Source organism: Stenella coeruleoalba, assembly GCF_951394435.1.
Source record: "Stenella coeruleoalba genome assembly, chromosome: 4".
Taxonomy (NCBI): Eukaryota; Metazoa; Chordata; class Mammalia; order Artiodactyla; family Delphinidae; genus Stenella; species Stenella coeruleoalba.
In genome coordinates this window covers 125,810,805-125,826,144 of record NC_137149.1, presented here as the reverse complement: position 1 = coordinate 125,826,144, position 15,340 = coordinate 125,810,805, and positions in this window count along the sequence as shown.

Sequence of the window (15,340 nt, the reverse complement as noted above, 5' to 3'; positions counted from 1 at the left end):
GAAATGAGAAGCCCGCGCACCGTTAACGAAGAGTAGCTCCCGCTCACCGCAACTAGAGAAAGCCCGCGGGCAGCAACGAAGACCCAACGCAGCCAAAAAAAAAGCACAATTAGAATACTACTGATCCTTTTCATGATGTGTGTGTGTGTGTCTGTGTGTATGTTGATCACAATCACCCAGATAACTTCTGAAAACTACAGATCACTGGTATTGAAGGGAGAGGATGGGGATAAATGAATCAAAGATTGGGCCATGAGATAATTATTGTTGACATTAGGTGAGGTATATATGGGTGCTCATTATACTATTCCTTCCACTTTGCACATGTTTGAAATGTTCTATAATAAAAAAGGTTAGTTTTCTGAATCCCACTCCAGTTTTCTTGAATCAGAATAACAAGGGATAGGGCAGAGGAATCTGTGTTTTTTTTGGGTTTTTTTTTTTGGTTTTTTTTGCGGTACGCGGGCCTCTCACTGTTGTGGCCTCTCCCGTTGTGGAGCACAGGCTCCGGACGCGCAGGCTCAGCGGCATTGGCTCACGGGCCCAGCCGCTCCGCGGCATGGGGGATCTTCCCGGACCGGGGCACGAACCCGTGTCCCCTGCATCGGCAGGCAGACTCCCAACCACTGCGCCACCAGGGAAGCCCAAGGAATCTGTGTTTTATGAGTATCCCCAGGGGATTCTGAAGATCAGCCAGCATACCTGGGAACATCTGAAAATTCGGATGGCAGCAGAGGGGCAGTGCATACCACCCAAGAAAAGGAAATTATGGATTTTTAAATTAATGTGAGAGGAGGAAATAGACAGTTGACCTGTATTCCAAGTCCATAATCCCTGTTCTAGATCATCACAAAAAATTCTTAAAGATTGCAGACTTTATGTTGTACTCATGGTTTTATATATATAAGCATACCACAGAGATATTGTGGGTTCAGTTCCAGACCATCGCCATAAAGCAAGTCACATGAATTTTTTGGTTTCCCACTGTATATAAAAGTTATGTTTATACTACACAGTAGTTTATCAAGTGTGCAATAGCATTATGTCTAAAAAAAAAAGTATGTACCTTATTTTAAAAATACTTTATTGCTAAAAACTGCTAACCATCATCTGAGCCTTCAGTCAGTTGTAATCTTTTTGCTGGAGGGTCATGCCTCAAAAATATTTGAAATATTGTGAGAATTATGAAAATGTGTCACAGAGACATGAAGTGAGCAAATATTGTTGGAAAAATGACGCCAAAAAACTTGCTCAATGTTGGGTTGCCACAAATTTTTTTTAATAAATTTATTTATTTGTTTTTGGCTACTTCGGTTCTTTGTCGCTGTATGCAGCTTTCTCCAGTTGCAGAGAGCGGGGACTACTCTTTGTTGCGGTACGTGGGCTTCTCATTGTGGTGGCTTCCCTTGTTGTGGAGCACGGGCTCTAGGCGCACGGGCTCAGTAGTTGTGGCTCGCAGGCTCTAGAGCACAGGCTCAGTAGTTGTGGCGCCCAGGCTTAGTTGCCCTGCGGCATGTGGATCTTCCCGGACCAGGGCTCGAACCCATGTCCCCTGCACTGGGAGGCGGATTCTTAACTACTGTGCCACCAGGGAAGCCCTGCCACAAATTTTTTTTTTTTTTCTTTTAAAAAGGGATCTTCCCGGACCGGGGCACGAACCCGTGTCCACCTGCATCGGCAGGCGGACTCTCAACCACTGCACCACCAGGGAAGCCCCCCTGCCACAAATTTTTGATTTGTGAAAAATACAATATCTGTAAAGCGCAATAAAGGAAAGCACAATAAAATGAGGTATGCCTGTAATACCATTAGACAAAGACATATAAAGACAAAATTATATTGCTTAAGATGACTGCAATGTAAAATACCAATACTTTAAAATTAAAGTAAGAACATATAATAAGGCATTGTTAATTAAAATACAAAAGTGTACCATCATAATTAAAACTAACATAGACGTGGAACATACTACTGTTCCATCGATATGGAACATAAAACTAACATAGATACGGAAGAGCACTGTAGAAATTAAGTGAAATAATTTTAGTAGCTTTACTGAGAATATAAATGACACACAATAAAATGTACATATTTAAAGTGTACAATTCGATAAGTCTTGATGTATGTCTATATCTATGAAACCAACACCACAATCAAGATAATGAACCTATCCATTACCCCACTGTTTCCTATTCCCTTTTATTATATAATCTCTTTACCCCATCCCTCCCCAACCCTCAATTCTTCCTGTGACTACTGCTGTTTTCTGTCACTGTATTAGTTTGCTAGGGCTGCTATAATAAAATACCACTGACTGGGTGGCTTAGACAACGGAAATTCATTTTATCACAATTCTGAAGGGTAGAAGTTCAAGATCAAGGTGTCCTCAAAATTGATTTCTTTGAGTAATCTCTCCTCAGCTTGTAGATGGACATCTCTTCCATGTGACTTCACATGGTTTTCTCTCTGTATCCATCTGAGTAGAAATGTCATCTTAAAAGGACGCCAGTTAGATTGCATTAGAGCTCACCCTCATGACCTCATTTTAAATTAATTACCCCCTTAAAACACTATTTTCAAAAACAGTTACATCCTGAGGTACTGAAGGACAGGACTTTAACAGATAATTTTGGGGGGATCCAGTTCAGTTCATAACAGAAACTGGGATTAGTTTGCCTTTTCTAGTGTTTTATATGAATGGAACTCTTTCTAAATGAACTCTTTTTTGTTTGACTTTGTTCACTCAGCATATTTATCTTAGATTGATCCATTCATGTATCAATAGTTCATTTCTTTTCATTCCTGAGTGGCATTTCATTGGCTGGACACACACATTGTTTATCCATTCACCTGTTGACGGACATTTGGGTTATTTCCAAGTTGAAGCTATTAAAAATAAAGCTGCTGTGAACTCTTTATTTCTCTTGGGCAAATTACCTAATGGCTGGGTCATTTGAGAGGCGTGTGTTTAACCTCATAAGAAACTGCCTGTGATATTGGGATTTATAATAAGAAATATATATATATAGTCTTTGTTCCTCTCAGTTCCTGGCACAGAGCTCCTAAACTCTTGGAATTTCCTAAATGAAGAGAGTGATAAAGGCCCCTTTGTTCATAGGTGGCTTTTTTGGAAAACCCCTCGGTAACCTAAGGATGGGCTGGTTGACTGGGGAACCGATTATGAATAAAGGGTTGGAACTTTTAGTCCTACCCCAGCTTCCTGAGAGGAGAGAGGGGCTGAAGGCTGAGCTCAATCACGGATGGCCAGTGATTTAATCAGTCGTGCCTATGTAATGAAGCCTCCATAAAATCGCTGGACAAGATTTGGAGAGCTTCTGGATTGGTTAACACAGGGAGATTCGGGGAGAGTGGAGTGCTCAGAGTGGGTGGAAGCTCCATGCCCCTCTCCCCATACCCTGCCCTTTGTAAGACGTTGCCTGGGTTCTCTCTCTCTGTACCATGGCCTAAAACCTCTCTCCAGACATTAAGCTGGGGTAATAGACTCACAACATCTGTTTCCCATCTTGCAGTGATCGCTGTCCTTTGTTTTCTAACATCCATTGTCTTGAAAACCATTGTTTCATGTATTTTGCCTGCATTTTTGGTTATTTCAGGAGGGACGGTAAATAAACTCCCTGTTATTCCATCTTGAGTGGAATAACAGAAGTCTGAAGTAATAATTTAAAAACAAATACAAAACAACATAATGAAAAAAAAACATGAGTGTTTTTATAGATTTTTTTTCAGTTAGGATCACAAAATAAGTCTAGATTGCCCTGATGTTGACGCCGTCTGCAGCACTATCTTGACTCCTACTGGAGATTCTCTGATCCCAGTCATCTCTGTATCTTTATCTCTCATGTCTTGTTGAGATAGTCAATCTAACCTTTAGAAAATGCCCGGTGCCTTCTTCCCACCATGTGGCAATGGACAATCACAAACTGATATATACAAAGATCATTCTTCATAAACATTCTAATTTTGAGAAACTGTTTGTCTCATTACTTTTATATGCTGATCTGGGTTTGTTAACCTGCTTGTGTGAATATACTTTTATTTGAAGGTTTGTTCAGCAAATCTTTGCAGTGGCTAAATTTACAAGTTACAAAAATAGAGGGGTACCATCAGAGGAGAAAGAGTTTAAACAAAAGCTGACAATAGAATTATACATGAAGAGAAAAGTTTTTCTTAATAAAGTAAAGGAAGTACATATATGAAACACATACCAAAGATACATTTTCACTGAAAAAATAAAATGGAATCCACCAGAAAACTTTAAGAATTAATGAACAAGTTCAGCAAGGTTGTGGGATACAAGATCAATAAAAAAATTCTTTCTACACAATAGCAATGGACAATCTAAAAAGGACATTAAGAAAACAGCTCTATATACAATGGCATCACAAAGAGTAAAATCTCAGTAATAAATTTACAAGAGAAGTTCAAGAACTTGGGCAAAACTGCATTGCTTGTTGAAAGACATTAAAGAAGACATAAATACATGGACAGACATTACATATTCATGGATCAGAAGACTTAATAATGTTAAGACGGCAATTCTACACAAATCTACAGATTGAACATAATCCCTATTTGTTTCTCCAAAAAATATACAAATGACCAACAAGCACATGAAAAAAATGCTCTTTATTAATTATGGTTATATAAATCAAAAGCACAATGAGATATCCCTGCACACCCACTAGGATGGTTACAGTCAAAAAAGACAGACAACAAATTTTGGTGAGGATGTGAAGAAATTGGGACCCTCACACATTGCTGAAAGGATTGTAAAATGGTGCAGCCACTTTGGAAAAACAGTTTGCCAGTTTCTCAAAATGTTAAACATAGAGTTACCATATGATCTAGCAATTCTACTGTACGGTACATGTTCAAAAAAATTAAAACGGGGAGGGGGAAGGGTAAGCTGGGACGAAGTGAGAGAGTGGCATGGACATACATATACTACCAAATGTAAAATAGATAGCTAGTGGGAAGCAGCCGCATAGCACAGGGAGATCAGCTTGGTGCTTTGTGACCACCTAGAGGGGTGGATAGGGAGGGTGGGAGGGAGATGCAAGAGGGAGGAGATATGGGGATATATGTATATGTATAGCTGATTCACTTTGTTATACAGCAGAAACTCACGCAACACTGTAAAGCAATTATACTCCAATAAAGATGTTAAAAAAACCCCACAAAAACACATGTCCACACAAAAACTTGTATTCTAATGTTCACAGCAACATTACTCATAATAGCCAAAAAGTAGAAACAACCCAAATGCTCATCAAATGACGGACGGGTAAATAAAATATGGTATAGCCCTTTAATGGAATAGCATTCAGAAATAAAAAAGAAAGATGTACTGATATACACTACATAATGAATGAACCTTGAAAACATTATGCTAAATGAAGAAAGCCTGTCACAAAAGTCCACATGTATAATTCCATTTATATGAAATGTCCAGTATAAGCATATTCATGGAGACAGAAAGCAGATTTATGGCTGACCCAGCCTGCGGGGTGGAAAAAATGGGGAGTAACTGCTAATACCTACGATTTTTGAGGGGGGGATGGAGATATTCTAAAATTAGATCGTGGTAATGGTTGCACAACTCTCTGACTGTACTAAAAACCATGAAATTGTGCACTTTAAAAGAGTGAATTTTATGGCATGTGAATTACACTTCAGTAGAGCTGTTATAAAAAATAAATAAAATGGAGTGCAAGTATTTGAAATAAACTTAAAAAGCCAAAAATGAATGCATTTTACTATTTGCCTTCAAGTCTACTACAAGGTTCAGTTTTATAAAGTGAGTACATTTTCTTGTGCCAAAATCTACTATGTTTTCAATCAACTCAATTAGTGTTGTTTTCCTTTTCCTCAATTAGCAAAAACAGTTAAAATATTTAGTCTGATTAGTTTCATAATATAATAAGCATATCGGTTATTATTCTTCTAGGAAAAACATCTGTAACTTTACTTATAACACTTTCAGTCTTTTAATTATCTGTTTTTATGAAAATCTTATCCATAGTTAATCTAAAAGGTAAAAGAGGAAAATAGAGTGGCAAGAAAAATTCAAACTTAATGCCAGTAGAATGAGAAGAATGTAACAGGGTATGAACTTCCTACTTGTTTTAATATGCTTTCTTTCTTTGCAATAAACACATTCTAGGGAAGAAGGCACTTCCACTGCCACTCCTGAGAACAAATAAAGTATTTCCCTAATCTGTGTAAAGACTCATCACTAGCCCATAGACTATTGAGCTAAGCATTTGTGAAGGAAATTTAAGAATAGGACATTTGATTTGTGTGCCACTATATAAAAAGAAAATATATGTATAGGGCTGAAAGCATGTGGAGAGAGGTGAAATAGGGGCTGATTCTTGGGATATAAACGTAGAAGAAAAATGTCAGAGAAAGTAGGAGCCTCGTGCCCCAAAAATGCCAGATGAATGGACTAAGGATTACTGGGAGGCCTTACTGGCTGGCTAGCTCCCCCAGCCTTCACAAAGGTTAACTCCAGGCCCCTACACACACCAACTCCCTTGGCAGGCATGCTGGCAGACCCCCAGCTTGAGAGCTGACTACCAGCTGAGTACAGAGGTTTCACTCAATGGCTTAAGTTTTGTTAAGGTCCCAGTAGGGCCTTCGGACACCTACCAGAGTAATGAGGGTGCTGAACTAAGAAACAGCCACATTCCCCGCTCCACTGTGACATGTAGTGATGGCCACTCTTTTCCTCCCGAAAATATGAAAAGACAAAACGAAAAAGAAGAAAAAAATTCTAAATGATGCCCTTTAGCTAGCTCAGGGGACTCATTATTTAGCTATAGGCCCTCAATCCCAAACTGACCCTTTTATAGCTTCTGTGATGACGCCAGGACTGGAACTTTGTGAATTACATTTCCCAGATTCCTTTGCCGGCTGGCTGTTAAATTCTGCCAATAGGACGCACTAGAGGGAGACTAGAAGTTCAGAGGAAGAGAGAGGGACTTCTTTCCTGGTTTTTTTCCTGTTCCTGCCTGTGTTGACCCAGCTTCTTTCAGGACCCTCAGCTTCTCCCTCCCTCCCCCTGCCGCCCCCACCTTCAGGTAGCCAGGCAGGGTTCACTTCTCAGATGCGGATGGATACCCAGTTCTAGAAGGGCCCTTCCTCCCAGGAGGTGAACGATAATCCCAGTAGCCTTCCTTCCGTTTCCCCAGATCTAGAGGCAGCTGTTGCTTCTGCTGTCAGCTCTGAGTATCTCCCCTGTTCAAATACCTAGTGTTTTTCTTTTTTCTTTTATCTTTCTTTTCCTGACTGATACAATACTAAGCTCTGCTAGCTGTAACATGTAAGGGCATCCAACACTTTCTTTACAAAGATATGGAAAGGCTGAACCGAAAAAGAAAAGAAAAACTGGTAAGTTTTGCTCCTTAGTTAGTTCAACCCATATCATCTTCCTAATTAAATTTTGAAGTCTCTCAGTATGAACATGCCATATTTGTTTTTCAACATGCCTAAACACCACCTGTATAGCCTCTTCTACCAGTGAATGAATTCCCATATAAAATAAATATTTGAGTTTCTTTTTCTTAGCGTATGTCACATATTTTTATAAAAGTAAAATTAACTTTAGCTGTATGTAATTTCCATTGCATCTGTAGAGCTAAAGGTCACTTAGTAATATATATATATTTCCATGCCATTCCCCAGATCAAAGTAAGAGACTACCAAATTCCCATCATCAGTCAGCTATTCTGAACCAAAAATCTCTTCTCGTGATTGTTACATTGTTAAGTAGTCTCCTTTCATCTGGAGAACTGAGACACTATATGCCCTCCTCCTTCTCTGGCTAAGGTGTATTTTGAGTACAGCAGAATAAGGTTGATGGTATTTCTTCAAGATGGGTATTTAGGAAAATCCCATAAATACTCTGTGCCAGTTACTGATTCATTGTCTCTCAGTTCCCAGTTCACCTTTCATTGCCTGCTCTATGATAATGAAGCTGGACTTCCTCCTTTGTCGGTTGGCATGATGCTAAGCTCTGTCAGTAGAGGGGGTTGGGAGAACGCTGGAGGAGAAAGGAGTTTCTCTTGCTGGTTGAAGTCCAGTCTTCTCCTCAGGCTCTTGCCGTGGTTAGCAGCACCCAGCACCCTTAGCATATGGTACCTCCCTATGAGCAGCTTCTCATGACACCTCTTGGGTGACTTCCCAGCAGAGTGCTGGAGCCAAGGTGTTTCCCCGTGAACAAGTTCTCCCAGCAACTCTGGGGGTAGGTTTCCAGCAAGCTTCACCAGTATGGCACTCCGGACACTTTGCCATCTGGTGAGCGAAGGCCATGCTATTTCCAACGAGCTCTGGATGTCCGCACTAAGAGGTCCCTTCCTCGGTGCTGTAGCTCAGCCTTGTGGGGAGTGACCACTCCCTAAATCTGCTATTTGCATATCCTTTACAGTTCTCTTTACTTCTTACCAGTCAATCTCTTTTTACTCCAATCCCGTTATATTTAATAATTCTTTATGTTGAGATTTCCCTGTTCAGATTACTATGTGGTTTCTCTCTCCTGATTAGACTCTGATGATGCATACTCATTTGCTATGCTTTGCCTCATTCCATCTGTTACCAATACAAAACTAAGCAAATGGGCTTCCCTGGTGGCGCAGTGGTTAAGAATCTGCCTGCCAATGCAGGGGACACGGGTTCAAGCCCTGGTCTGGGAAGATCCCACATGTTGTGGAGCAACTAAGCCTGTGTGCCACAACTACTGAGCCCACATGCTGCAGCTACTGAAGCCCACATGCCTAGAGCCTGTGCTCTGCAACGAGAAGCCACCACAATGAGAAGCCCGCGCACCGCAACAAAGAGTAGCCCCTGCTCGCCGCAACTAGAGAAAGCTCACGCGCACCAATGAAGACCCAACGCAGCCAAAAATAAATTAATTAAATAAATAAGTTAAAAAAAAACCTAAGTAAGTATCAAGCATCTTCTACGAATAGTGAAACTCAGGAATCACAGCATAAATATATATTAGAGGGGGAAGTGAAGTTTTTAAAAGGCTTGATTCATGTTAGTGTAGATTTCTAGCCCTTGTCCTATCCCATTCCTGCTTTGATTAGACAATTATAGACTTAGCTAGCTTTTTTTTTAACATTCGTTTAAGATTCTCTTATATACATATTTAAATTAGTACTTAAATGCTCATTAAATGGTAGCTGTTAATTCAATTATAAAATTAGTTTCTAGTATCTTTGAAAAGCCATCACATTTTACTGTTGTTTTATTTTTTATTGGAGTATAGTTGCTTCACACTGCTGTGTCAGCTTCTGCTGTACAGCAAAGTGAATCAGCTGTACGTATACATATATCCTGTCTTTTTAAATTTTCTTCCCATTTAGGTCACCAGAGAGCACCAAGTAGAGTTCCCTGTGCTGTATAGTAGGTTCTCATTAGTTATGTGTTTTATACACAGTAGTGTATATATGTCAATCCCAATCTCCCAATTCATCCCACCCTCCCCTCTTTCCCCCTTGGTATCCATACGTTTTTTCTTTATGTCTGTGTCTCTATTTCTGCTTTGCAAATAAGATCATCTACACCATTTTTCTAGATTCCACATTAGCTAGCTTTTAAACCTCAGGTTTAATGCTGCACATCTGTTGTCCTGTCTGTCCTGCACTGCTGCCCTCTCAGTTTGGAAAATGCAGTCATTTCTTTGATGGGTCTGCTCCCTTCCATTCCCACTGACTCTTCTAAATGTGTGATTCTATTGAAGGCTGCAAGTACCCATCCTGTTATAGGATTGGGCACAGGACATGAGTCAGAGACTTTGCTTAGGATTTTTCTGGATTGGAAGTTAAAGAAGTCATTTCCTCTCTGGCCAAGCTAGGAAGATGTAAACTAGGAGCTAGTGGTAACTATGGGTCCAGCTTTGTGGAAAAAGTCAATCTAAGAAAATGAAGCTGATATACAGAAAAAAAAAAAAAAAGCAACAATAGGAGGAAAGAGAAAAAAAAATTGTTGGAGTTAGAGTGCTTGGGTTTTGTATTATCAGAGGCACAAGTGTGCCCATGCCCTTCCCACAATTTAGTTAGTTGAACCAACCAGTTCATTTTTTCACTGAGCTACTTTGAGTTAGGTTTCCATCACTTTTAATTAAGAATTCTAAAGTGTTATCTTTCCTGAAGACCCCTGACTACATACTTACTTCCATTCTTTAATTCCTTCAGCGTACTTTATCTGTACTATTTACTGTGCTAACTACTTTACACTGTGCTTTTTCCCTAACTGCCCATATGGTACAACTTAACATTTAGCTAATAGTACATAAGGCCATATTTGTGTATATACATTCTGTTCTTACCAGTTAGATGGTAATCTTCACATCTTTTACAGTGCCATGCACATGGTTTGCTGATTAGCTGATGGATGGGAATTCCCTGGGGCTATAAATGTGGTGATCTGTTTCCCTTTTGGGGTCTTGTTTAACTATATATTATGGTAAACCGTGCGTAGGAAATATTCAAATAGCATACTGTGATAATAATAGTCTCTATTTATTTTTAAAATTTACATGTTTTATTTATAGATATATATTAATGAGATATAGTTGATTTATAATATTATATTCGTTTCAGGTGTACAACATAGTAATTCAATATTTTTATAGATTATACTTCATTTACAGTTATTATAAAATATTGGCTATATTCCCTATGTTGTATAATATATCCTTTTAACTTACTTATCTTATACCTAGTAGTTTGTACCTCTTAATCCCTTACCCCTATCTTGGTCCTCCTCCCAACCCTCTCCCCACTGGTAACCACTAGTTTTTTCTCTATATCTGTGAGTTTGTTTCTTTTTTGTTATATTCACTAATTTGCTTTACTTTTTAGATTCCACATATATGTGATAACATACAATATTTGTTATCAAAGGAAGTTTTGCCATTTGTAAGAACATGGATGGACCTGGAGGGTATCATGCTTAGTGAAATAAAGTCAGACAGAGTAAGACACGTGCATTATGTGAGATTCTATTAGGGCTCTGTTATATTTACGAAACTATGTTTTGTTACATGATCTTATTTAGTTGAAACACTAGGAAGTATTGTTTCCATTTTAACTCTGAGAATACTGAAGGTAAATTAACTTGACAGAGTTAAGGTTCACCAAGTCTTAACTGACTCCAAGTTTCATCCACTATGCTGTGCTGCTTCACCTGTAACGTATATTTTCTATATTTTGAAAGAAAGACTTCTAAATGTATATTGCGTATACTTTTACCTTTAGCTACAGGAAATGGTTTAGGAAGAATAATGGTTTAGGTGGATTCTCAGGGTACCAAATAGTCATTACTAAACGTTGGACATCACAAAGACAATTCTTTTTTTCCTTTAAAAGTTCTGAACTACTCAAGATTTACCTGCCAGTTTAATGGTGTACGCACGATGGGATGGGGCAGTGTTAGGAATGTGGTCTCATCAGCCTGATTTACCTTGGATGTTACTCTATTTTGCAGTAAAGAGAAACCTTGACCACAGCCTTGAAATAAAACTAGTGGCCATTTAAAGCTAGTTTTATTCTTCTGAGAAAATTATAAAACAGATACATACAAATAGGCCTGTAGTTGGCCTAGCCTTAATATTCCCTGATCAAATTGCCTTCTCTTATTTTTGTTTAAATTGTTCTTGATATATAGGAGACCATTTCGATTTTTATATCAGATTAAGTTTACACATTGATTAAGATACACAGAGCAGCATTTTCTCAATAATTAGCACATCCTGGGGTGTGGGTTTATTAAACTCATAGTCAAAATTACTTTTAAAGAGCTTTTGTGGTAAGTCGACCCAACTAATTCCCTTTTTTCCTAAGCTACTTGGAGCAATTACCCGTAAAAATATACTTGCTGGAGTTTTTATTGCTAGTTTTTTGAAAAGGACTATTGTTGATGAAAGTAAAGTAATTGCAATTCATTTGCTGTAGTTCACATTTCAGTTCTACATCTGTTCCGGGAGAGAAGCTTGAAAAGGTTGGTGGAGCTGTATTGACTACTTGCAGTCAGAAATTGTTTCGGTAGCTCTATTTATGATGTCAAAACAGATAGAAGAAAAGCAAAACATCTGTTATATCATTCAAGTTTTTGTTCTCAAGTGTGGCAAATAACTGATTTGTGTTATTATCACACAATAGACTAAGTTTTGCTTTTATTCTTCTCTATCTTTTAACTGAAATTACAAGTCATCCAGAATTCAACGGCTAATTCTGTACCAATTAAGAAGGAGCAAGGATAAAAATTTCCCTCTGAAAAGCATCATAAAGCTGGACCAATTAAATCAGGCCTCACTTGATGTTGAATCTGACTTTAGAATCAACACTGTTAAAGGAGATTCTAGTGAAAGCTTAAACCCTTAGAAGCCTTTTGTTTTAGATACATTCCTATGATTTGGCCTACATGCAGAAGACAGTCAATCTACAGATGGGCACACATTCAGGGGTGGACTGCTCGGTGTTGCAAACACGCACATTCAATCAAAACCTTTCCTCAACTGGGCAGATTTTCACATATGGACCCCAAGTGACAGGACACACACTTACATACCTCTCTGATGTTTCTGAAGGACATCTTAGAGGGACTTTTTCCCTATGACTGATAACACTAAGGAATTGTACGTGTATTTACTTCTGTCCTTTGAGATTTTCCAATAGCTCAGTTGAATTCTTTTTTTCTGATTGCTGCTGAAATGAAAAAGAAATTCAGACTAGCAGATACACTTTTGCCCTTGGAAAACACTCTTTATTACAATCTTAACCCTTAACAGCAAGAAAGAAATTCAAATGCATTTAAGTCATCAAGGGCCACACCAGAAAGTAGAAAACTTTTCTGCTCGGAGGGGCTGAAAATTAAGGGCAAATCTATAACTTCCCCTCTCCCACCCTACCCTCTCTCCATGTTCTGCCAATAAAGAAAACAAATCAGTCTCTTTCTCAAAAGCTGGAGGGGAACATTGAAGAGAGCCTCAGAGAGCAGAAAAATATACCCCCAATAGACACTAAGAAAATGTCTAAATCGACAGTCCCCAGACCCATGAAGCAGTGTGTGTACCACCGTTTCCCTATGTGGATTTTTCTTATCTCTTTCCTATTTAAACCATGGAGTGGGCAGAATGTTTTAATCCAGAGTTTTTACTGTTGTAACCTAGGAACAATAATTTGAGGTTTCTAAGTATGTAAGTGTCACCATGGAAACAAAAAGAAATCTCTCGGAGATATGCTTCTGCCTGGAGCTTATCACTAAATAAAAAAAAAAGAATGTCAAACTCAAAGTGTATGTAGATTCATGGACTGTTGAGCTAGGTGAATCTTTAGTCTGTTACTAGCCCTGAAAATGGAGTTTTAAAATTTTATTTTTTAGTTTTTATTTATTGAAGTAACATTGGTTTATAATGAAAGTAGATTTTTAAATGTCCAGATACATTGTTAGTTGGTTATAAAATGGTGTAACGTCTATGGGAACAATTTGCAAATCATCATCAAAATTAAATTATACATACTCTTTGACCCAGCAGGTCTTCTTCTGGAAATTTATCCTACAGATATAGGTATAGCGTATACATACATGCTAAATAATGCATACATGAGGTTATTTATAGTAACATTATTTGTGATAGCAAAAGCCTGAAAACAGATGGCATTTCTATTAATAGGGCACTGGTTAAAATAAAGTATGGAATACCATGCAGCCATAATTGATATGGAATGATATACAAGCTATACTGTGAAGGAAAAATAACAAGTACAGTGTATAGTACGCTACTGTTTGTGTGCGAGGGAAGGGTAACATTCATATTTATATGTTTGTATATGTATAACATATCTTTGGATGGATTCACCAGAAAGTGCTAACATTGGTTTCCTCACAAGGAGTGGAACTCGGTAACTGGGGGTACAGGGATGGGAGGGAGTCCTTTCACTGTATACCTTTTAGTACCTTTTAAAATTTGAAATTTGAACCATGCAAATGTGTTATTTGAAAAATAAGTAAATTTAAATAAAACAAACATGTATATATACATATATACACATATACATATATACACATATATACACAGGTGAACAAAACTGTTCATTGACCTACAAAAGCTTCATTGGTTCTACCCACATTCAGAAATGTCTTAACATCTCTGCCTTTCATCTTGTATAAAAAGATTTTCTAACATGGAAAAAGAAGGTTCTGGAAAATGTATTAAAATAGTAATAGCTAATTGAACATATGCTATGTGCCAGGTCGGGTACTCAGCCCTTCACATATGTGTTCTCATTTAATTTTCACAACTCCATGAGATGGCTACCCTTCTTATCTTCATGTTACAGGGGAGGACATTGATGTAACACAGCTACAATCCACACCCAAGTCTTACTGACTCAAAAGCTTGCATTTAATCACTCTGCCACGCTGTTGGTCTTAATTTCTTTCAGTATACTAAAACTCGTCAAACACCTTTGGCTGTACATCAACTCACTAAAATTGGATAAGTAGAAAAAAACGTATAGGCATTATGTGGCAACTGGTTGTGTCATTTGATCAGTGAAAAAAACATTGTTCCAGAATAAAGGCCAAATATATTGGCCGCATTCTTGCAAGCCAGTGTAGTGTAATCTTGAGGCCATCTGGTCAAAATCATAAGTCATTAAATATAATTTGTGATTAAATAGGAACTTTCAACAAGGGTAGAATTAACCATTTAAAAAAACACCACTCTTCTTTGGTGGCTTGGTATCAAGAGCCAGATGTGAAAACATCAGTTAGCTTTGGGTTTGTACAAATTTAAAATTTCTTAGGTTCATTGGACTTGAGTCTTGTGTGGTTCAAGTTTCACTTAGCATTGGAAGTATTCAACTTTGGTCTTCAAAGGATAAAGATATTTGAAAAGTATCATAGGACTTCAAATGTTTTATACCAAACAATGCTGATTACTTATATATAAACGAATCAGTACCATCTGGATTATTTGCAACTTCACATACAATTTTAAAGGGAAAAAATTAAATGCCTGGAAAAATATATTGAGGGCTTGGTCAAATGTAAAATATGGGAAATAGACTTCTTTGGGTAGGTTTGTAGACTTTCCTCCAACAAAAGATTATCTATATTCATTGCGTAAATCAAAAGACTGAAATTTAAAAGGTCATTTCTTTGCCATATTACAAGAAAAATACTCAACAATATTCAAATATTCATGTAAAAAATAACACCATCTACATTAAAGAGCTTTGTTATTTACAAAAGGACAAAGTGTTTTTTCTTTTACATTTTATAAAATGAATAACTGTGACTTTCGAAA